General features: G+C 40.9%; 1 protein-coding gene across 3 annotated transcripts in view; it reads right to left on the bottom strand.

The window, feature by feature from the left end:
- LOC126870974 (amyloid beta A4 precursor protein-binding family B member 1-interacting protein-like) overlaps positions 1-25,887 on the bottom strand; it is a 146,188-nt gene that overhangs the window by 96,439 nt on the left and 23,862 nt on the right. The window contains exon 1 of one of the 3 annotated variants that reach the window (XM_050629241.1): positions 17,712-17,731. The exons of 1 other annotated variant lie outside the window; for it this stretch is intronic. The gene's annotated coding sequence lies outside the window, so the exon portion shown is untranslated. Of the gene's footprint in view, positions 1-16,804; positions 16,828-17,711; positions 17,732-25,887 lie in introns of those variants that run through there. One more of the 3 variants, XM_050629242.1, reaches the window with a different exon arrangement.

Below are 25,887 nucleotides of genomic sequence, written 5' to 3' on the forward strand. Positions count from 1 at the left end.
AATTGTCTTTCGTAAGAAATATCGTTAGACACCGTCGAAAAGAAACTGTACAATAAAATATCGTTGGAAGTTATAAATGGAACGGTTAAACTTGCGACGACTGTGATGTTATAACGAGACTTTTTATTATGGAACGGGCAACGATGGATCACTGTGACACACGTGAAAAACGACTGACGTCAAAAATATGTAAATCAGCTTCCGCAGAGAAAATATACGTGTATCGTTGCGTCATGGTATATGAAGCCATAAGTGATCACAATCTATGTAGAATAATCTCGTACTATGTCGCGTTTAAGAGGCTGTGACTCGCAACATGTTTTCAAAAGTATGATACACAATGGTTTTTCAGTGTAATCTTCTCTGCAGTGTCGCCTTCGCACGCGGATGAATCTTTCGTTACATTCTACAAAAATACCAAACAACGACTTAACATCGCATTAATTTCCACAATGGTTTGTTCTGGCGTAGGCTGCGCCTGCTATTTTGCTGCTTAAACCGAGCTTCAATCTTCTAGAAACACAATATCTCTCGATCAAAAATTTCTTATTCAAGGAATACGAGAAACTCAAGGAATACAAAGAGTTCAAGGAATACAACTCCACGTTTTTATTTCTCTATGTCGCAGAACATAACGCTGAAAAATACATAATTCAAAGAGAGAAACGAGCTTTTATCCGTATATTTTACGAAGAAAAAACATGCAAATCGCCCATAGAGTTTGTACAAAAAATAGAGAAATTACAGAGGCGACTCACGATTTATGAATTCACGACCAAGAAAACGGAAAGTTGTGTACGAAAATTCAAAGAGTCCGTCTGCGATTTTCCTAAACAATATCAAGCTGTTCTTAAAAGAAAAAGAAAAAAGAAAGAATAGAACGAGGCAAGAGAAATTGAAACGGCGGTGGTTGCTAGCCAGAAACACACGCGAAAGGGTTGAACGCTTTCGTCGGACGGGTTTTCAACGAATTTCCCGGCAACGCCGTTGCAAATAACGCGTTTTACCGGGACGAACGAAAGGCAACACGAGCCGGTGTTGGTGTCTCGTGACTTCGCGGTTCGCGCGTGATAATAAACACCGGAAGCGGCGAGGAAAAATGCCAGCAGCGAAAAAAACTTTCTTCTGTGGAGGATCAAAGTGCAGCTCGTTGCGAACGAACGTGCAATCTCGGGGGGAAAACTCAAAGCGGCAGTCGTCGACGTGTTCGTACGTACGGGAAACTGCATACTGACGTTACCCATTTCCCCGAAAAATATACATACAAAAAGATATATATACAAAATGCAGACTGTTTTGTTCCTCGTTTCGACCGTCATATCCTCAACTGCGTATAAATGGCAGAGTTATTTTAAAAACATGTTTTTCAAGCGAAAGCGTGGGACGAGATTCGCCGGAATTGAAAAAGAAACGAAAATACGTGTCAGATATAATAGAATGTCTCGTAAAAATAGATTCCTGGACGACATTTTCTCGGTCAGATAGTCGTTTTAAAACGATGTGCGCCATTCGAACTGTCGAGAGACGCTGTCGATAAAATGCAATGATATTATCTTTGACCATTGTTGTAAATTGGAACGACGATCGCAAACCAGCGACAGCAATCACCTTTTCGTTGCACGTGTTGCGTGGAAAGCGACGAGGCGAGGGTTTGTTTTTCGCCGTTCTTGCGCCTCTAAACGACCACTTCAGACATCGATCGAAACGCCGGCACACGTCGTTAGCCACAAAGTGACACCGTGTGACGAGCAACTCGCTACTCGAAACTGCCGCAACCCTGTTTAATCTTTAATTGGTGACGCGTGTTATATTCCGAATGGACGTACGTGTTTGCCGGATTGTCGTGGTTTTCAATAATTTTAACCATTTTTATCACTAAAAAGAGTCAATTTGCCACCCAATTGACAGACTACGCAACATTATTGCGACAGGTTCGTCAATGATATTTATCCACGTCGAATATCGATCATTGTTATCCCACAATTCCAAATTTACAATAAATATATAGTCAAGTAACGACACGTAAGTAAGTTCCAGCGGAAACTTCACCATCTCTCCCCATAAATTTCAACAATCAACGTTCACCCACCACCGGTGAGGTCAGAGCTGACCATCGATATTTTTCGTTCGACGAGGCATAAATCTCGACCAAACCAACCGACGCGACAGTGAAAAGGAACAACGCGGTTCCCGTGTGCGTGTAGCGGAGAGTATGCAAAGTTTGCGCGGAATAGCGGCGAATTAACCGCAGAAATCGATTTACTTCGGGCGGGGTTAAGTAACATTTTATGTAGCCGCGTACGAGGATCGAAGCGGGTTGCGTATACCTCGGCTGTAAATCAAGCCGAAGAAAGCCTACACACCAGCCAGCGGCCACACGAACACTCGACCTATAACTAATGAGCGATTAACAGTGTCGTGATATAAATTCTTATTTTTGCGGAGGACGCGCCTCGCCGCTCTATCCATTGACACATACATCGAACTGTCTTTGAATTCAGATCTGCACAGCTCCTTTGGTAATCGACGCCAGGCCGTTAATACGCGTTTGCTCTCTCGTTTGCATACGTTCAGGCGTACACATATGGCGGTAGTCTGTATCGTCGTGTGAAAGTTACACACGATGCGGTTTTACATACATCGAAATGGCAATTTTGCTACGTAGGCAGAGAAAGGTTTGTGGATGGAAAGATCGAGTTTGAAATAAGAACGTTTTGTTTGGCAAATGGTTTGATCCTCTACTTGCACGATGATCCGACTAATTCTTCGTTTCGCGAATCGTTCGGTTCCATTGCGTTTTCAATTTCGTCAAGATTTCGCGAATACCGAACGGACAAAAGAGAAAGCAGCGAGAGGCAGTTTACGGACATTAAATTCCCTTTTGCCTGACTAAAATCCAAGCCGTCTCGTTACTGAATATTCTATTCGCTACACACCCCAACGGCAGAAACAATTTTGCACGCGCCAATTCCTTTTCGTCGGGCCGAAAACTCGGCTGGAGCTGTGGCGCGAACGTTTCAATGGGTCAGATTCACGAAAAACTGTTCGACCGAGCCGGAATTTATTGGATTTCACTGCGCCGTTCCGCAATTACTTCGAATACCACGGACGATCCACGTCTATGGAATTCGCTTGCGACGCGAATGATAAATGGATCTGACGCAATTCACGAAGACGATTCGCGGTCATTGGGATTCCGGCCTCGTTGCCTTCTCCACTGCCAGCAAGCGGTTGCTTTTGTCTCTGAAATTTTCCGCGTTACGTAAACAAAACTGTTAAGAGGACAATCGTCTGCGAATTTCAATTGGTCGTCGATATTCAGCATAATTGTTGTCTGTTATACGCCTGTTATACGTTTTCATTTATCGAGCTCTTTAACTCGGATATCGATCATCCGCGCTTTCGTATACGACAGTTACTGGATATCTGACAATATTAGCAAGTCGATAACTTTCCAGTTGCGAATAAAGCTTTGTCGCGTAAACAGCTTTTACGATTTTACGAGTTACAAGATAAAAACATCGATATATTACGGTAACACTCGGTTTATATAAAAATTTGTCGCAAGACAAATCGAATCGAATTAAACGCCGCTAGAAAGATATAAATTCGTGGTCACATTTCTCTTTTGTGTTTCTGTTGAATCCGTTGAATGAATCATGCGATTGAGCAATGTAAATAGTCTACGTATGTCTACATACGGCATAATGAACGCTCGAAGTGACGGTAACATTAAATCATCGAGAAGTCAACGAGGCCTTGCAACGAACAGTTTTATGTAATACCGCTTAGAAAGAAAACCAGAGATGACTCGTTTTCTTACGCATATCTGCGAGTATGTCATCGGTAAATATACGTGCATCGACGCTTTTAAAGCGAAACTGTCCTCGCAGTGTTTTTTATGTTTTGTACCGATAGAAGCGTTGATTAGCGAATAAACGATGAAACTGCAGTCTCTTTCAACGCGTTTGGACGACAGCCACGATATCGGTTACAGATGCGTTGCGTTTTATCAATTGCGATTGAAAATTGCGATTGAAAATATTTGGTCAGAATTTTCTATAAATCGTTTGATTAAGAAAATAGCTATTACCAGTAAATCCATGTTAATTAGTCAAATTCCATTTTAACATTTTGTAGCCATATCTACGATCATTTCGTACGAATATTTTCCGTGTTATTACGTTACGAAGAATATCGACGACAAAGTGTAATAACAGCTCGATCAGAGCGAGACAATTTATAAACCGACGGAAAATTCAATTTAGCGCGTCAATGATCGTTCATAGTGATCGACATCAACCGACAATGTTCACCAGGCATGAAAGCCTTCGTGCGGCCGACTTTTCCCTTTCGATCTGTTCACTGAATATTTTATTGCGCAACGTTTAAACATAGCGATGATAACAATGCATAATAAAAAGTACAATCCAAGCGTAAAACGTTAGTCGAATGAAATAAAAAAGAAAAAAAAAAAAGATCGAAACGGTCGTTATTGCTAAAACGAATCTATTCAATCGATAAAATTCGTATCAAAGTGGACGAAAAAAAGTCCTCGTGACTTTATGCTATCAAATATTCTGTGCAACGTTGCGTCGTTGAATATTCGATGGTATCCGTGATAACATCGTCGTATTTCAAGCGAGTCTACATGAGAGCCATAAATAACCGAAGTACGACCATCCTGAAGCAAATTGCAAGTTGTAGCAAAATTTAATTTACAGGTTATATATCACCAACGAGCTACAGATACAAGCTTGTTAGCTTTCTTTTCTTTATCAAAAAGAACAAAATGGAAAAATTACACGACGATTACACGATAAATTGCCAAGGAACATCTAATTCGATTAATAATTTAAACATAACGAATACGCGTGCAACGTACGGCTATGTACCATCGTTTAAACTTTTAATAAATTTCGTCCGTGATCGTTGATTAAAGGACGAGCTTCATCGTTGGTGGAAATGCGGAGGATAAAAAGTCCTTTTATATTTCATTTAATTTTTATATCGGTATTTCGATGGTTCGAGCGAATACGCACGATATCCATAACGTTGAACGACTCGAACGCTACAATTGCACGACGTTTGCCACGGAAACCAGCGGAATCGGCGGAATATCAAATTTACTCGGCACGTTTCAATTAATGGAAACGCGTAATCGGCACAATTAGGCACGGGTTCTGCACACGCGAAGTAACACCACGTCTCAGCGTCTCGAGAAAAATGAACTTGTTACTAATTCCACGGACGGCGCTCTCTCGACGAAGGCAACTCTATTTCGCGCACGTACGCGGTCAGAAACCGGCCGTTTAGATTCTGCACGATCGCCGACTGCAGCTGGATCCTGTCGGTCCCATTAATTCGACTCGCGTCACACAGTTCGACCAACGCCACGCACGCGTGTACGCCAATTACCATCTCGATACCATCATGGGAAAACAATGAAGCGGTCCCTTTCGTTCCAGTCTACCATCATCGTGGTACATTGCAACAGTATGGCTTGGTTCAGTAGTTGAATCAGAAACTGGTTCAGGGTTGTCGATCGATGAGTTAACTGCCTCTGCTAGTGTATGAATTTTTTACACGCTTCGAGTATTTGTCATCGATCCTGTCGAGAATGTGGTAGGTAAGGCTCGTGTAAAATGGTATCATTCTCGTTTTAAGACGATTATTTTTACGCTAGAAATATCGACGACTAAGTGACTATGTTTGTAGCAAAGGTAGACGGAGAAATACGTAATACGCAATTTCTAAACAAATCTAGACGAATTATCGATATATCGAAAAAAGAAAGAAACAAGCGAAATCTACTGATCAAATTTCTCAATGAACTTAATACGCGTGTGTGTACGAAGAAAATTTATTTTCTAATTATGACAGATATTGATATGATATTCCATTCGAAGGTATAGGAAAGTGACAAATGCGAATGGTGGATTATCAATCGATTATCAATCAATTTCTAAACGCAACTTCGCGCACCTTGTCGTCAAATGAATACTGTTGCGTTCCACGGGAGTAGAAGTGCATCGCAGGACGATGATAATTACCATCGACGACTAGTGGAGTGAGAGGAACGAGTTTATTTCAAGTTACCGTAGGTGTCCTTGCAAGGGTTTATCGCGACCCGATGTCATAGAACGGATGCACGGGGTCATCGGTAATTTTATCGACGCGACGGAATAATTAACGCGTGCACCAACCAAACATGCAAACTTTACGACACTGAATAGGTAATGCTTGTCGAATCGTCTCTTCTTTACCAGTGGCTGTTTTCTTTTTTTTTTTTTTTTATCTTTTAGTTTGTGGTCACAGAATATATAGAGACAGTTGCCTCGAGTCTTGAATAATAAAACCAAAGCAGAATAATTCAGGTAGCTTACTTTTTGTACGTTAAAATTGGCGATACGTGCGCTTAGAATCCTGCGTACTCTTTTTATTATCGATTTGGGCGGAATTTAAAAAATGTACTTGCTGTTGCGTTAGCTTTATTTATAAATTTATTGTCCGATGATAATCGTTTCACCTAATGTGGATTCTAATCTTGTAATAAAATAGTTTGGCTTCGATAGATCTATGTCATTGAATTATATGCTCGCGTTCAGATGGAATACGAAGCTTGCTTCGATTCCGCAATGACGGCATACCTGTTCTAGAATTAATTAAACGACGAGTACTATATTAGAGTCGCTGCCCTTGTTCCGGAATTAACCCAGTTATGCGCAAAGAATTTTCACAAAAAGTCGTTTCGATGGATGGCATTGAGTCGGTTGTACCGCTCGCCATGAAAACAGGAAGCGATCGGAGAGCAGAGAAAGGAAAGAATGCGCTCACGGTACAGCCGGTTTGCGCGTCCTTGCAAGGTTTTGTCGTGGAACCATTCGATGAAGTGTGCGAAACATAGATGCACGGAACATAGACCGAGATATCGATTGCTCGATTAATAATGTAACGACCTAGCAGGGGTGGCTTGCTTCTCGCGCCGACTATGTACGTAGCACACGTTTCATTACGTAACGCGCACTCGTCTTTCGAACTAACTGCAATAAATAGAATTCTTTGAAACTGTCGAAGGATATCGATATCCAAGAAAATTCTGAAGATCGAACGTTAAAGAATAATTATTCAGATTAGCATGTACATATATGAGAGATTTGATAAATCAGATTTGAAAATTGCTGTATTTCAGAGTCGTTTCGAGAGTCAAACGTGTTATCGTACAAAAATTACCTATAACAATTTGCACTACAACGTTTTTAGAAATATTTTTAGATATTTTTCAAATATTGCGAACAACATTGTGAATGATTTACTAGAATTCGTCAACGTGTAAAACCATTGAAAACGCGAGTCTCGTGAATGTATTTATTTTTGAAGAATATCGCGGAAAACGTGTAAAGCAGTAAAAATGAAACATATACCGACGAACAGGATAGAGATGATGTTTTTTGATAGCTTATCAAAGTTATACGTAACGTCGTCCATCGAACGAAGTAGCGACGCTTCAAAGAAGAAAAATATCATACGCGGGGGATTAATTTAATGCGAGGGGTAGAAGCGTTTTGTGGTCGATGCGCCTTTCAGGTACATGTTATGAACAGCTTTCTGGTTGAAACATGCCTCCTAGGCATAACAGTGTTGAAATACAGTTTAATGGTTCCCTCTGTTGTTCTATGTAACGCTATAGTCTATGGTTTCGCTAATGGAAATGAAATACATCTTTCGATTACAATAATTCTCCAACAACTAAATTTCGCATAATCTATCGTTTATTCATTATGATAATAACGAGGATGATGAGAAACATAAAATAACAATAACGACTAAACTTTACCGATCGATCAAGATAATTTATTTCGTGTTTTAAAAAAAATGGATCTATAGATTCGAACGATGCTTGCAAGATTTCATACGATCACTTTTTAGCCAGCTGAACAAAGATATCTTTACGATGAAATAAAACAGCGTGTAGCTCGTTTATTCGAAGACAAAACTACGCATCGTTTCATTTTACGTAGCATAAAAACACAGACGCGTTATCGAGTTTTCTGTCCCACCCTCCCCGCGTATTTCGAATATATTTCAACGTAATGAATGGTATTTGCACCAAAATGAGATTTTCCACAGCTATTTTTGCCACGGTTCATGCCGAAATAAAACGCTTCAAGTGGTTCTTCAAATGTTCAAACACGCGTTTTATTATAAAAGCGATCCGCAGGAAAATTCTACCTGGTCGTTCCCTTTTTTAATAAAACATACGTCCTCGCGACATAAAATTGCAAATAAAACACGCGAAACTTTTGCTCTCGTTCAACGCGACAATATCGAGTAAAGTTTCATTTTAATTTAGTTTAGCGTTTTTTCTTCAAAACGTATACTACACAACGACGCATAATATTTGTTCTTCCGTTCCCAGTCTCAAAACATTAATCCCATGGTTTTCGATGAATACGTCGTTTACAACATATACAATGTATTTAATGTTTCATTTATTCCATGAGAAACAAAAGACAGATTTTATTTGAATGTCGAGTATGAACCACGCTCGATTCTAAATCGTTTCAGCAATATTATCTTCGCCATTACTCCGAATATCAATATACATATCGATTCCTTAATATTGCCAGTCGATCAAACTTTTACCATTCAAAGAAACAGAGTTGAAATTAGATGCTTTAAAATGCACTCGATAGATCGACGCATCTCCATCGTGGAAAATTAACTTTCCAAACAACACCGATGTTATAACGAACAATTACACCGGCAACTGTAATTTGTACATTAACGAACCCCAGTAGCGCGGGATCGTTTGTTAGACATGTGTTTTATCGCTGTTCGCGAAACCTGATCGTGCGTGAAGCCGCCAATTTGCAGGTATTCAGTGGCACGTGTCCCGTTTCAGCGAAGAGTTGCTAGCGAGAAATCGATCTGTCGAGGGAAAAACGCTCGAGACACCACGATCGTGGTCGAGTCGAGATTATCAGGTAAAATTCCACGAGATTCCGTCATTTTCGACGCTTTCATCGAGAAAATGGCCATCGTAACGCTTCGCGGTATCGAACCTCTGCCAGCGAAGAAAGAAAAAGAAACTTTTAACCGCCACTTTAATAAACTGCAAAAGCGATTGCACAGAATAGAAAAGGAGAACGGTTCGCGCGGATGAATCGAGGATACGGTTGATCTAATAAATACCATAGAAAATCAAAAACCAATGATTTCTCCCGTGACCGAGTCTCCGAGCAGAGAGTAGCAAACAGATCGGTTTCGATCTTCCGGCCGCGTTTCTAACGTGTAGTGCAGACCGCAAACTCGAAATCCATCGATGCCGGATCAACGAGACCGACAGCGTGGATTGCTATTAACGTCGAGCTCGCTTTGACGAGTACTTGCCTGTGATGGACACAAGATCGAGAGATACTTAAGCGGAGCTGCAATCCGAAGATTAGACCGGACAACGTCCTTCAAGTTTGCCGTGGTAAACCGGGTGCAGTTACTGGTGTTCCAAGAAGACAAGTATCTTGCGTTAAAGATTAGCCGAAAATGTGCAAACTGTACATTTAAAATCGCATTGGAAACTGAAGATAGAATCTCGGAGATGTAAGAAGTTCGAAAATCTGGAAGAGATCGAAAGTAGAAAAAAGGATACTGTATAATTCCTTGGATGTCTGATGCAGAATCGAACCTCGTCGAAGCGTTCCTCCTCGACAACGATGTTTACAACAACTCCACTTCCTTAAATCGCCATATTTGCGATACGTTCCGCAATCCTAGCGAGGTAATCCGACTCTGATGCCAACGAATTGACGCGAAATCGATCGAAGAATGCATACGTCGGCGCGTGTACGTGCACCGACGCTTGCGTTCGCCCGACAAATACAGTCAGCTGGTATCGATTCCTATCGATCTTAGCATTCGCGTATGTACACCACGCGTGCATTTACGAACCATGTAGATTGAATTGCACGCACGCTGTGCTGGCATCGATATTCTCGGATACCGAATTCTTTTAAACGCGGTAATATTTTTTGACACTTTATCTTATTAAAAGATTTTGAAATTTTAGCAGAAACACTTTGCATCTATTGGAAAAAAGATGGAGAATCCACACAGTCTAATTTTCACATACGATATTCAAGTTGTTTTCGTGAATTTACAAAAATGTCCTTTTATTAAATACTTGATTTTTTATTTTGATTATGAGATATATTTTTTGGAAAATCTAGTTTACCACACAATTACGGCATTCTTCTCATACCGGAAGTCAAGATCTGTGAATCTTCGACCAAACCCACTTTACGAAGAATACCGTTTTATCGAGCGATCGTTGCTGCATTAAATCAATCTGGGTTACAACGATAACCTGGCTATTCAGAGCTTCGCCACAGCTGGACAACGTTATCGAGGAGCATCGAACGAGATACCGTGCAAACAAGCTGTCTGAATCGCGTCCAATAGGAGGATTTCGAGGCTGTTTGTCCTCGGTTTAACGGTACCCTACCTTGGAAAGGGAATGGGTGAATTACGAGAGGCGTCCCTTCGCGAGAACGTTCAAGGCGAGGGATGAAAGTGATACAAGAGCTTAGACTTCTTCGAGGATTACAGACTCGTGAAATATGGACGGAGGAACGGCGGAAGATGAAAAGTTTAATAATTATGGCATAATGCGATATAGATCGTAACATAGAGTTATCATCCGGTGAACGAGGGAATGAAATTATTGTACTTTGTAAGAGCGTTGTATAAATATACAATACATTTACTACAACGCTTCGACGATTGTAAAATTACAAAGAATAGAAAATTTGCACGAATAAATTCGAATATTTCAACGAAGCTATTTTTGTGTTTTCTTTCGGAAACAAACGATCTATCGCAAATACAATTTCATTAAATCTTGATTGCGTAAATTAAAAGGTATTTATTTCGAATGTGCTGTGATTCAATTTAAATCACGAAGTTTAAGAACGACAGATTAGATTTACAGCTCGATTACGATCAGGTTATCGCCGCTTTTAACTCTCCGATGGTGTTGCTGCATTATCCCTTAACCCTCTTAACCCTGTGCACAGTTATCGAGCCACCCCGGGCATCCCTCTTTCACGGTATTCAATTTCGTTTTAAGGATGAGTATCAAGTAAAAATTTCTGCAAGCTCCTCTTAGAGGACGGATATATTTCACCACATCAAAGAATCTTCAATTAATTCCTATACCGACTCAATTTATCGTCATAAGAGAATAAAATTCAATAAAATGAAATACTCGTTCAAGATCGTTTTAATTTCGTCTTATTCTAATTTTAATTCGCCAATGCCATTTATATTGAATTCTCAATTATTAAAAAATACAACTGGCAAGATGTCAGTATAAAATAACGAGTATTTGACAATTTTATGACGAAGAAGATAAGCTAGAAAAATACAAGAACAACACGGGAAATAGGAAAACAGAGAAAGCAGACTCCAGAGCAGAAATCTGGAGAAAAATCCTTAGGAGAAGTGGAGAAAGAACTGCAGGGTTCTGAACTAATCTCGATACATACTCGAGGGGATGCAACAACACCGACGAGCTGTTTCCTCGTCTCACGTAGTTTCTTCGTCTCGTGCAACGCCCTGAATCGATCGATCCTCACCTTAGTACGGTGCGATTTACTTTACCTCCCCTGGTGGAAGACCAACAAGGCGAGTTGCGGAGGAAAAACAGAAACATAGCGAAGAAAGAGACGAAAAATGTATCGAACTCGATTCCATGATCTTTCTCTGTCGGAGGGTGTTCGATGAGTCACGCGTGTGACAACTTTCTCGGGGAGAGAAGACTAACCCGCGGTCCACGACTTATCGTAAAGGTTCCGGGTGAAAGTTCTGCCCCGTGTAACACGACGAGAACGAGAACCGATGTTCTTGGTAGGTGGTTATAACGGTACGCTGTTCGGTAAGCTTCGATTTTACGAGACTCCGCCTCGAATTAATTTATTTTTCGTAATCTCTTCCGACGCGCGGCGAGCATCACCACGCGGGCGCCGTAAGAGAATTTCCAGCGAAACAAAAGTTCAAAGTAAAGTCAGGAAGAACGGGAAAGGATTATGTGATTTTTCTGAAGTTCGAGCGAACACGTAAGAATCTTTCAATTTATAGTTTACGCGTGGGTGAAAGATTACGCGATATTTTGAACGGGAGAATTAAAACATGAATTTATATTATTCCAGAATGGATACTATCGTACAATAGCGAAGAAGGATTATGACTATCCCATAGGATTCGAGCACAAAAACAGAATCCATTTAATAAACTCTGGCGCAGTTATCCAATTCAAACGGCTCTTCAAACAGATCATTGTCATTTCGTATTCCGAATAAAATATTCCGTTATTTTAATTTCATACGTTACAACCATTCCTATTCATCCTCTACCCGATATCACACAATTTCTCCATATCGACACGCGCGGTAGATCCCACTACCTCGCCATAAATACGAACGCGTTAATAAAAACGATTCCGGTCTTTGATATCTCTACAGCTTGAAATACCATCTCTCTGTATCGTGATTTCGGATCTGCCCACGTGGCGAATGTCAATGTCTCGACAAGTAGCAACGACGACTTGATTCGTAGCTCGTCGGACGAGTCTCGCTAAAAGTAAACGATGAAAAGCAACCGGGGCCATTTCATAGAGCCATTTCTGACCGAGATGCGACGATGCGGCGCGCAAGAACGGTACTCGGACGAGTTGGCCGCTCAATAAACCGCGTACACTGTCGTTGCCCGTGGCAATACTAAATAATAATACGCCTGCGACTTGGCACCACCTTCGAGCAGCTACCGTACGACCGATCGAATGATTACCAACGAATTTACTCGAGACGACGTTGCCCTTTTACACGCGCCAATATTTGAATACTCGAGGAGAGCGCTATAACCGAATTTCCAAAGATTGAAAATCCCACTCAAAGGGAGCAGGTCTTGTAACGAGATTATAAACGATCCGGGTAATTTTGTCCATATTATTTTTGTCTATATTATTTGTTGTATAAGCAGGTACTTCGATTTTTATTTTAACAGACTATTTTAATGGACTATTCTACTGATTGCTAATCCTTCGATTTTTATAATGGATTCTTCAATAAAATAAGTATGGATCGGAGTACATTGATTTGGAGAGCTATAATTGTTTTAATTGGTGGTATAATTAATTAATTTAATGGTTTCAAAAATCCCAAGCACCAACTCGTGCACATGCAATTCGTAGCACGTGAGCTGGCATTGTTACGTGAAATTCTTTGCCATCGACTAGCTAAAATATTTATGCACACGAGCCACGGTGTCGAGTTTTTACCAACGACCAACATACGGTATCGACTTTCTTCCGCTCATCCGTTAGTGTCAAATCAGAATCTTCTAGCATCCATAATATCCGCGTTAGCGTCGTACGATTGTCGCGCGATACACGAGCATCTGTCAACACGTCGCGAAAGCCAAGTCGCTACAAACACGACCGACCATCGATCTAAGAAGCGGCGTAGCCCTTTTACACGGTCATTTCGCAACGATTGAATGGGCCCTTTGAGAAGAAGACAGATCGACGGACGGCAAAGGGAGAATTCATGAGAAAAGATCGCCGTCTCGCAAGAAGAGAGACGTAATAGAAAAATTGTTATTTTTTAGATATTTTCAGTGAGATTAAGCTACAACGTTCTGCGGCTCTTCTCGTTACTTGTTTTCAACAGAAATAGTCCCGTCGATCCGTCAATTACGAACCGGATGCGCCTGTGTCCTGTTTCGTCTTCGTTTTTTACGAGAACCGAGTATCCAACATCGGTGTCGCTCCATGCGGATTCTCCCTTACGCACGCCGGTCGCTGACTTTTACGTAGAAAAAAGAGCGAAGAGCAGCCGGGTTATGAATGGAAATATGTTAACGGTTCCAAACTTGGCATCGCCGCTCCGTCTGCTCTTTCAAGCAAGAGAGAACCTCTATCTCGTTCTTTATCTCGTTCACAGTAGCCGCTTTTACCGAGTTAGTCATTACAAAGGGAAACGAGTAATTTGAATAAATCAAACACGTTTAATCGTGTCGAGTTTATCCGATGATACGTATTACCTTTTGCGAACGAATTTGCGTGAAACATATTATTCAATTATCACACCTTAATTGCTATACCGGCGTACAATCCAAAATGCAAATCGATTACGACAAAGGGACAGCGTCGATTTTTCTTTTCCAAGTAAACATTTCCGAATCTCGAATAAATCGATACTCTTCAAGCTCGCCATTTGAAATAATTACCAAACTACTTAATTACACAGCGATTAAACTTAGCAAAGAATCATTCGATTAAACGATTATTTAAACTTCGCGAATTCTTTAAACAAATAGCTCGACGCTACGTTTTCCAATCTCTACGATCCTTCCCTTTCTCGCTTCCACAAGTCCCGTTATCTTTCATCCTTGTTTCAGCCGCGTGTACCTTATCGTTCTCTTTATTCTCGTATATTTTGCATTCCCGTGTTCCCCTCCCGTTCGTTTCCCGTTCCTTTCCATGTTTCTCCCCCGTCGATCTCGGTTATCGTGTATCGCCGCCTATTCGTTCGCCTGCTTTCTCTCTCGAGATCATCCTCCGTAGAGCGAGAACGTGGCGCGCATCTCGAAAGTGCGTAATATGGCGTTTCGAGGCGCCACAAAAGGAAGAACAGGCAGCTGGTGGCTGCGGTGAAACGAGACGAGCGCGACGACTCGCAGCAGGAGAAAACGAACCAACGAACGAACGAAAGGAAACGGATAGGGGAGCTTTCAGCTTACGCGTTCCAGCTACCTCGGTTTCAACCGCGTTCATACGCCGCTCCAATCGTCGCTGCTCTCTCGGCGAATCGAATTGATCGGCGAAATTGTTTTCCACGGAAACGAGTTTCCTGGATCGTCAGCTATTCTCAAAGACTAATTGCGACAATTAGTATCTGCTCGAGGATGTACACAGGCTCGAAAACGTATTGGTACAAGTGTAGACGATCTTTATGAGTGTACTATGCGTGTCGTATAAAGATTCGAAATTGTATCGGCACTTAAAATTAGCATTTTAGAATTTACATTGTAATTTACGCTATGCTGTATAGAATAGTAAAACACCGTACGTAGAACGTCTTTATACGAACAAAATTTAGTGCGTAGTGAAATGAATCCACTTGGCTGATCATGTATAGCCGAATTCACTTGTTTGAGTCGAGTAAATTCCTATTACAATATAAATTCCAATAATACGAACCAATTGTTCTCTAAGACAGGTTCGTATAAACAGAAAAAATGCTATAAAAAATATTATATACGAACAATGTAATATTACGTATATTTATTCGCTAATATTAAAATCAAGTTACCTTCGTTCTTGAAATAATATTATTTTCCGTGTGTACTAACGAGTCGTAGTTAACGAATAAAAGACAAAAGGAAGATAAGGAAGCGAGATCGTTCTCTTCAAAAGCTGTTTGAAACAGCGTGGAAAAATCGTCGGTAAACTCGATGAAAATTTTCATTCATCGCGCCTCATTATTTTGACGCATCGTTGAACTCTTTCAAGTTCTCGTTTCGGTCACGTGCTCGTGAAATTCGTTCACTGCTCGACAAGATCAACCAGTCAATGGTCCACGTGTTTTTCGGCTGCAAGAACCATCGGCAGTTTCGTGTACAATCTCATTCAGCTTTGCTTTATTGATAAGTTGGCGGATCTAGTACGAATTCTTCGATGAATGCCTTGACTGTTCCATATAACGCGTACCAACTCGAGATGACGTCAAATATCGTTGGGTACGTCGTTGTGTCGCATTCTTGTCGCGAGTGCACTTGAAAAGCTCTACGCAATCCTCGTATCCTGCTTTACCTATCGATCTCGCCATTAAACACGCAATTCTTGTCATTTCGAAAGAACGATTTGACAAAGTTACGTAATTGTATGGACAATATGCGTACGATACGATAAAGCGTATTATGCGAATGTATTTATCAGGTTTAATTAAGAAACGTCACGGAAGCATGACCGACTCACGGTCGCTGTAAGAACTCAGGGAAGATCGGAAGTACTTCGCGGAGAAGACGCGTGGGAGTCGGCTGATTTTCACGTGAGTCATACGACATTGATCTGTGTGTCTGGCTGAAACGATTCTCGGGAGATTCGAAGATAGCGACAACCGCGAAACGCGATCAATCGAGAACGCGTTCCGAGTAATTCGCGGCGTTCTTGGCGCGCGATATTTTCTTCACGGTCGTGCAATAACACAATGGATTCGCAGGCGAATCAATCAACGTAGCTTGCCACGAAGGGGAGATGGTCGGTGCCTACCATGTTGCTGCATGAACTTAATTAAACTTAATAAAGATTACGGTAGCTCAGAATTGTTAATAAATGTCAGTTGTTAAGAGTAATGAGACTTACGACGGCGTATCTTTTTGGTTCAAATGAGTTGATATTTCGACCATTTTTCTTCGGGATAACGGTGTTTGACGTAAAATCAACGTATAAAAAAAGAAAAATACCAAGGAAATTCTTCTGCATGGACCGCGGACTAGAGGATTAAGGAGGGAAAAGGACATTATTACGGAAATTAAAACGAAAACGTATTGTATTCGAGAATTTATTCTAGTGATAAATCTTTTTTATTGACAAGATATTGTTCCGAAATAATTGCAAATTGTACTGACAGATGGTATAACGAAACTTCGTTTATTTCAGCGTATCGCTCGAAAGCTGTTAACGTTCGATAATGAAAAACGAGCGTCACTGGCGCGTATCGGCGTGATGTTTTAAAGTAATACTTACAGATAATGGTCGTTCACAAACATTTCCAGTTAACTGCTTCGTGGAAAAAATTTTGAAGTATGAAAGCATATTCGAGCACCACTCCGTACAAACGAAATTCATATTGTGGATTCACCACTTTACGAACGTAAAATATACAACACCTTTCGTAATCTTTTTATCCCGACGATCGGCTCGCGACATTACTTTATTCGAATACTAAATGTAGTCGATTAAAATAGAACACAGTTACGAATAGCAACGCGTTCGCGAATTTAAACTAACGTACGCAACCCGAGCAGCTTGTGAATGAACGATTACGATGGTACGTGGTCTAACCTTGCATACAATCGAGGTAGCTCATCGGTATCTTCTAGCTGAATGACTGAATTCTTTGTCCATGTGTTCGTTCTGGTTAATGAAGAATTTCTTAGAGAAGTTGCGATGGAATAGCGCGAACGGATAAAACTCCACGCCTTTATAATCTCGCCGACGATAAATTGCACCGTGAAACGAGCGAGTATCGATTGTCTTATACTCACCCACCCACCCGCAAACACACACACACACAGATAAACACGCACAGGACATTATCGGCAAGAAACTAAAAGTTGCGACAGAAAATATTTTACGACGAGGAACAATCTCGATTTCATGAGAAAAGAAACTTAACGCGATAAAGATAATTTGCTTAGTATTTCGCTCAATCTTTCCGGCCAGAGTTCTGCGTTTCCGTTTCCCCGAACGGACTTGCGTAGAAGGAGGAACGAGAATTCGTCAATGAAGCGAGGACAGCACGCCAGACGAAAAACGAAAGAGCCGAACAAGCGAGAAGACCGGAACACGGGAATAGATGCGTCATACGTGGACTATCGTACTCGAGTACCGACAGTTTCCACTTCTAAATATAGGATTTCGATCGACTTACCACCGACTTGACGCCATGCGTCCGTTCGATATCCGGCCGTTCTTTCCATAGCTCTAACATCCATTACAATCATTGTTATACGATTTATATCCAATTTCAGAAAATGATTCAACTACTCGTACAGCGCATATCGTTCCGATTAATTCTATCGTTTGTATCGTGTGATTAGAGATTCGTACCGGTGTTTCTTAAGATATGGAAACACGCATCGAACATGGTAACGCCGCAAGGTGCATCGACCCTGAAATCAATATTTCTATTAGGCACTGTATCAACGTCTGCTTGCGGACGCGCGTTCGAAGTCCTTGTTTCTGCCGCCTCTCCGCTCGCCGATACACACCCCGATCGGCGGTGTTTCACACCTTGGTTTTCGCTTTGGACCGCGTTGCGTTCGCACGAATGCTCGTTGCGTGACGAGAGTTACCGTCGGGCTCTGAACGCGGCCACAAAGTCATGGTTGCGAGAGAAAATTCTTCGTCAGGCTAGACCGTTGACCCCTTCCCCGAGCACGCACGCAAACGGAACGATATTACGTATATCGAACGTTTAACGAACCGATCTAGATAGTCATACCTTTGGCTTGTACAGAACTTTGTTAATTACAAAACTTTCGATCTAACAGGTTATTTCGCTCCTAACTGCTAATCATTATTTTCCAAATCGTTCACTTTGAATTCTTGGCCATTTTATTACGCCTTATATCGAAGTATTAAACGAAACAGCCTAACTTTTCCGTCAGACGGCAAAGCGTTAGTCGACCGAACTATCGTAGAATATCGATTTACACAGGAAACGACTAAGAGTTGTTATAGAACGAAATACATACTTCGATTTACGGAGAATTAGAAATTCTTTCTTGATCGGCGTAAGACTTCCTCTCGGTTAAATGTGAAAGTTTGGAGGCTGAAGTTTCTCGGTAGGATTAATAGAACCGAAGTTTATTCCAGTTACCGAAGCAAGAACTTCCTAGTCTGAATCGTTGGTCGAAGAACAAGCAATTGCGTTGACTCTACGGTTTTCTATGGTTTCCTTGAAGTTGAACGAATCGCGAGCAGTCCTTTTGCAAAAGAAAATAAAGAGGGAGAAAATATTTAAAGCGTATAGAATTTACAAGATCGACGGTATAAATTTAGAAACTTGTTCTATCCGCTAAATCGTAAAGTATTGTGTTGTCGAGACGAGAAAATAGAACGAAGTAAACGTAAAGTGGAAAGGGTAGAGATCAAGCGATACGATAGCCAAGAAATTTCATGGGGGATTATTGCCTTGAGTCCTCTGGCTGGCAATTGATTCAAGATAATCTACAATTACGCGTAATAGTTCCAAGCAAATACGTTGCAATTGAAGGTCTATTCACCGAATGTAGGTCACATATCGTCGTTTCCTGTGATCATCGGGTTACTCTCTTTCTACGTCTTTTCAGCCCCAAATAACGTAACAGTTAGAAAATCGACAAAAATAGGCTCGTCGCATTTATCGCGCATGGTCTTCGATTACTGTCTAGTCTCGAAATTTTCAGCGAAATCTACCATAAATAAAGCACCGTACGAAACAAACCGACCTGTCCACTTTCACTATCGACATATCTCTAGAAATTGAACAACGAGAACAAAAATCAGTCGATTCGAGAAATCGCGCCTCCGCAGTTTCGCAATGAGGAGACACGCGAGGTTCGATTCAATTCGCGTAATCTTTCCAATCGAAGATTCAAAAAAATGCACGTATGCTTTACGCGTGTACAAACCGATCGATTTCTCGATCGCGTTATTCAAACACGAGCACTGTGAACGTAGCCCTGTGATCGGCCGTGAAACAGACTCGACTCGCCTCGATGATCCTTCTCGCTTCGTCGAGAACGCAACAACGCGCCGTGTGCTCGAAACTGTGTACCATTGCCGTACTGTGCACGTGTACACACAGATACGCAAAGTGCAGGAGAGATATCGGTGCCCCGGGGTAATCCCATCGACTACGTCACACTATTTCCGCGATATGCATACCTATATATCCACATTTCCCGTATACCTCTACACTGCACCGACGCATACAACGCGAGATGTATCCTGCACACACTGCGTGTATTACGCGTGTATATAAGTCAGTCTGTGTGCATTGCCGGTCTGCTTGTAACTTCGACCGATATGGACGGGTTGAAACAGGATTCACCGCGTTCTACCATGCACGTAATCATGAATCTTGCCCCTGGCTTCTCACTCGCTTTACTAGGCACCGCGCCGCTTCCGTGTCCCGCAACGATCAAATTCGAACGCAATCTTTAAGGCCGGGTTATAAAACGAGTTTCTTGAAATTGTAATACTACAACTTTGTAATTTCTAATTCACGACTTCCTCCGAGTTTGTACTTGTACGTTGTGCGTTAGAGCCTTCGGTATCCGAACTCGAACACCCTGATGTTCAAACGTTAGCAAACGCGTTAATCGCAAGAGACGAAAGCTTTATCGTCGATCGTGAAAGTTGAACGATGAATCGTGCTCTTGGGTCAAATATACATCGATCAGAGAAAATCAAATTCAACGAGTCAAAGTGATTAATCGATTCTGTTAACAGCAAGCATTAATGACACGGTACACGATATAGCGTGAAGGTAATGATGGATCAGCAAAACGAAGCGGAAAGACGGTACACGTGCTTTCTGCGAGCAGGAAGTCGATTCGAACGTGCGGCGCGAACTCTCCCCCGTTGGCATCGCGAGCTAGCTGCCTGCTTACAAAGCGCAGAAAACGGACCCGAAGAGGCTCGATGTATGGATGTGAAAGGAATGGAGAAGCGCGAGTGAAACGGAAGAGTGAACTTTGCTTCCGGTTCGATCTACGAGACGACGCGACCATTTTATTCGATAAGTATCCCTTTCAAGCGTTGCGACATCTAACGAACCGTGTCGGTACGTATATACCGCTGTTTCAGTCAACAAAATAATCTGAAATCTAATCTTCCCAGATTTAGCCATTCAGAATAACGACGATAACCTAATTCGAGGACTGTTTCTCGAACATCGTACGAAACTCGCTTCAACGAAGATTTTATGACTTTGTTAAAAGACGTTTTTCAGGCGTGTTATCTTCTTTGCAAGATTTAATGGTTTGATAATATCTCTTGCGAAAGAGAACGAGGACGATTATTTGAATTTATACAAAGTTTATTAAAGTTATGGGCCACACGTATTCGCTATAGTTCCATGTTATATACATACATAAGTATCGTGATTGTAAGATTTGGTTTCTAATGACAGTCCAGTCACGACACGCTCAGGAAACAATCACGATACTTTCAAGCATTATTGAGTGCTCTGAAACGTGACAGAACGATGATGTAGTCCATTTAGGCAACACTAAACGGAGCACCGTTTGTAACGTGCTCGAGTCGTTATCGCTATAGCATTATCGTTAGAGCAAATCCAAGAAAAATCATATTACGTCGAAGCAAACATGCAATTAACTTTATCTTAATCTTTCGATTTAAATTCCTACAAAATATAGATCATTCTACAGCTATGCAGTATCGCTGTATGGTATAGCAATTTTTCTTTGCTTCTGTTACGATAAAAAAAGAAAGAAAAAAAAACGAAAAAAGCGACAAACAATGTAGCAGACAAAATATTAAATTTGTACGTCTGCGTTATCTTAAACCGCACTGCCTGTTCGTATGAAACATTAGCGATGCAAGAGAGGTTATTCGAGCTGTAACTTATCGCATAATTTAACCCATTAACGCGTAGCTTTACGATGTATGCAGATACGAATCATGTACTTACAGCATCGTACAACTTTGTAAGTGTGAACTGTTAATTCTAATTCCGATTGTAAATACTCCATAATTTATACTATCCTCCAACGGTATTACATCTTGTATTATAAACTTAAATATATAGATTTCTTTAGCTAAATATGTAGAAAACTTAGAAGACGCTACGTTAATAATGATCCCTATAAATCCGCAAAATTTCTATGAAAAATCACGAGTTAACCATTTTGACTAATCGAATCGTAAAGTTGATAGTAAACGGTTAAAAACGCAAGACACGAGATATAAATGGAGGAAAGAGGCGCGTTCGCAGAATCGAATCGTCGAGTCATTCTTCGAATCTTTGTGTTCCAACTTGGAAACGCGAGATGCCTTCTTTTAATCTCAATCAATGTTTGGTAACATTCCTGACCATATTTGGCTACCACCGTGGCCCGTTTATGGGGTCCCATGGCGCAAGAAACCCGCGCCTCCGAGCGTATTCTCGTAGACGACCCCGTGACCAGCTTTTTTCCCAAAGATATATCGCGTCAGATTATTCCCATACGCGACGAGGAATCTCGAAGCGTACACCGAACGGCCAACGATATCGATTCAATGAATTACAATGGCGAAACGGCCCTCCTGATAAGACTCGGCATCCACTGGACTCTCTTTCTTGTCTCAATCAACGTTTCGAACGGTTCCACTCGCAAAGGAAATTCAGTGATTTCGTCGATCGCCTCTCTTGAATTTATAACCTTGTCTTCGCGATAAAATTCATGTTTGGATGAAATTTGTATATTTTATGGTTTTATGGAACCACATGCACTTTAAAAAGACCAAGAACAGAGGTCGTTTGTGCATTTTAATTTTTTTCAGAAAGATATTCCAACGGCTAAATAAATCACGAATGTTTTTGAAGTGCATTGCGAATGTTCACGTATGCAAATTCATATGCATTTCGATGAATACGATTAAAGAAGAAAAATAAGTAGATAGTATTCTCCTGTCCAATCCTTTATTTCGTTCGTATATAGGTACAACGTGTATACAAGAAATATATACTTTTCTTCTTTTATACCACGTTTACGACCCAGGTTTCACACCTTTTTATCACACCTCGCATTCTCCACTGAAATTCCCCTAATATTCCCAGAGAAGCTAAACACTAAACAAGGTTTCAAGGTGGGAAATATCTTGTCACGAGTCGGCGAAGGTTTTCCCCGGTAGAAACTCTCACAGAAACACGAACAAGCACGAAGTGGGTCATTGTTGTGGCGTGCAAGGGGCTAAGAAATATACAACGAGAGGAGTCAGGGTCGCGCAGAAGATTGAGAAGGATCGACGATATCTCCGGGCGTTCACGTATGTACAGACGAGTCTATATAACAGTGGAGAACGATCTCGGACAACCTGCGACCAGGCAACAGAATGAAGGAAGAAAATAGAAGGCGAATAAGAAGGAACAGAGAACGAGGAAGATGGACCGTTATGTCGTATGTAACTGCACTCGAAGCGCATCCATCGTACGTTGAGTGTGTACGGTAATCGTATATTCACGTAGACCGCTCTTATTTCGCATATTACGATTCGAAGACAGTCGGAATTTTGATCTTGAGCCTTTTAATTAAGTCGAAACGAGCAACTTGTTGTTCCTCGTCGGAAATGTCTGACAAATATCTGTGGCTCGTCTGGTTCGTACGAATGTGGACAATTTCACATTTTCCAGAATTATTTGATACGATCTAATAAATTCTATATTTTCCATCTCGTAACATAGCATAATATAGGACCTTACCGAACTAAACTAATAATTTCCAGCACGTTGTATACATTTTAAGATTAATCTCAAAGTTTGTAATCCAATGTCTAATGGGATCTTATTGGGCGAGAGTATAGGCACGTTCTCAATCTCCGTGTCCTTTATCTCGTTAGAATCAATTCTTTCGAAGGGTTTCAAGTATGCTCGCCGTCAAAACCTTGCGAGAACGTAAGCACGAGCTAACGAGAAGGAATTCTCGGCCGGGAACGTAATTTCTTCTCGGGCACTCGAGATGATACCGCGCGCGGGCAAAATTGCGCGCCACGCTGGATCACGAAAATGGAAATCGCTTTCGAAACACCGTGAACGTGATAATTAGAGCTCGTTCTCGTACTTTACGACGCCACGTGAGAGATAAGAAACGAAGGAGAGAAAAGTTTCTGGCGCGCAGTACCGGGTCAATACGTTGCCTCACTCTGGATCGTTTAACTCCACGGATGAGAGCGCGCCATCGAAAAATTCGACTTGCAAATGGTCCATTCGCGTTGCATTTAGCTTGAATTTAACCTCTGCTCCGCTTCCACGCGTAATTTTTCCTTCGTCCTCGTGTTCAGCGTATAAAATGAATAAAAATGAATTAATTACAGCGGAAAATTCAACCCTCAAACTTGTACATTTCAATGTCAATTTTGTTTCCACAAGCTTTTTAACGTTTCAGAAATTACTTTATTTTACATAAATTTTAATTGCGACTGTGAAATGTTTCGCTACTCATGTTATTAATCATTGATCACTTAGAGGTTATCATTTACAAAAGATACTCCCGTATAATTTTTTATTAAGAAGAAATTCATTCTATATCCAAATCTCTTTCCATTAACCTAATTAATTAATCTTACTTTTTTTCATTAACTACAGAAGATAGTTTATCGTTTGAACGCTACCGTCCGAAGAAATTCCATGTAAACAGTGTCCAGACTCTGACGAAGAACGTCCCAGAGTGATCGACGTTTCTACAGCGAATAGTTCAATACCAATTCAAGAACAAGTATTCTCGCGTGCCTGAGGACTGTTTGCCGTTGACGTCAAATCGCTGCAAACAAATCGGGAACAATGCGGCGCTATCGCGAGACAAGCGCATAATCCTCGGTAACCGCGGTCGTCCGGCGAGAAACGCGATCACAGCTCTGTAAACTGCAAGTGTAGTACAGATAACATAGTTTACAAACGCAACTCTGGTCAAATAATCGTCGGATTTTATCAACTGCCGGTTCATACGTCGGAAATAGACGAGCACGATTTACCAGGTGCGAATAAAACCGGTACTTAACCGACTTATAGCTAGAAACACTACTACCGACCAAAAGATTGAACAGTATCTGCACTATAGATTCTATGAATTTTAATAGAAGATAAAATAGAATTTGGTTATTTTAGAAATTTTTCTAGACAAGGATCTATATGGAAATAGAGGAAATTATTTTTGGTACCTATGGCATTAACTTTATTAGGATTACATTGGTTAAAATTAAGTTAATTAATCAGAAGTAATAAAGTTACTTTAGTATACGTACGCATAGCAAAAATAATTTCAAATTTTCAAACGATACAATACGATATCTAACGAATTTACCTACAACGAAATCAAATGGTAACTTGGTTCGTGTCTGACTGTTCGAACTAATTCTACTTCGATTCGTTGACTCTGCGCGGATCGAGGACCGAGGACTCCTTGCACAATTTTACTTCTACGAAATTATTGAAAAATTGTTGTCTATATAGTGTTTTGCTACTCTGATGCTTAGATATACTGAAACAGATACGAAAGCCTGTTCTAGAAAACAAATAAGTTATACCGTATAGCGCGTCAAGGAAAACAGGATATTTATACACGCGTATTAAGTTGATACGGAAACACAGTATCTTGGAAGTAATGAAAAACGAGCTGTTTTGTAGCGATATTTTACAAGCATAAAACAGTAATTCCGAATACTTTCTTAATCCCAGGCACTGGGGAATTAATGAAACATTTCGGAGACTATTCGAGAAACACATTTATCATGCAAAAAAAAAAAAAAAAAAAGAAAAAGAAGGCAAGAGCGACAGTGAACGTGCAAGAAACATCTCAAGAATTTATGCACTTGACGTCGTAAGCGAACGGCTGTTCAGCCGCAGAACTTTAAGAACTTGAAAAATGGACACTTTGACCCGAGAAGAGAAAAACCGGCAGAGAGAACATAAAGTGAACCATCAAACTCTACATTCGAATTTAAACTAAGTGGCAAAAAACTTGCAATAATATAATACATTATTTATCGGAATAAGTTTCAACGCTCACGCGTAACACCGATATTTCATTGAGTATCAAGGATCTAACATATAAATCGTAAAAATTACCATTATCTACCGATATATTTATTATCGCCATTGATTCATCATGAAATACGAACGAATAAAAAGATTGGTTTGCTTTTTACGAAACTTCGTCACGAATCTACAAATCAGAGAACACGCGAGACATATTCGTGGTACAAGCAACCTGGTCACTGTGAGAAAGAATCCACGGAACAGGACCACCCCGTGCTCGAAAATTCGAAACGAGTTTCTAGCTTCTCTGCAGGTATCATAAATAACCGCGCTGTAGTCACACCCACGCGAAAAGATTCAAGAC

The sequence above is a fragment of the Bombus huntii genome, chromosome 11 (genome assembly GCF_024542735.1).
Source record: "Bombus huntii isolate Logan2020A chromosome 11, iyBomHunt1.1, whole genome shotgun sequence".
NCBI classification, from domain to species: Eukaryota; Metazoa; Arthropoda; class Insecta; order Hymenoptera; family Apidae; genus Bombus; species Bombus huntii.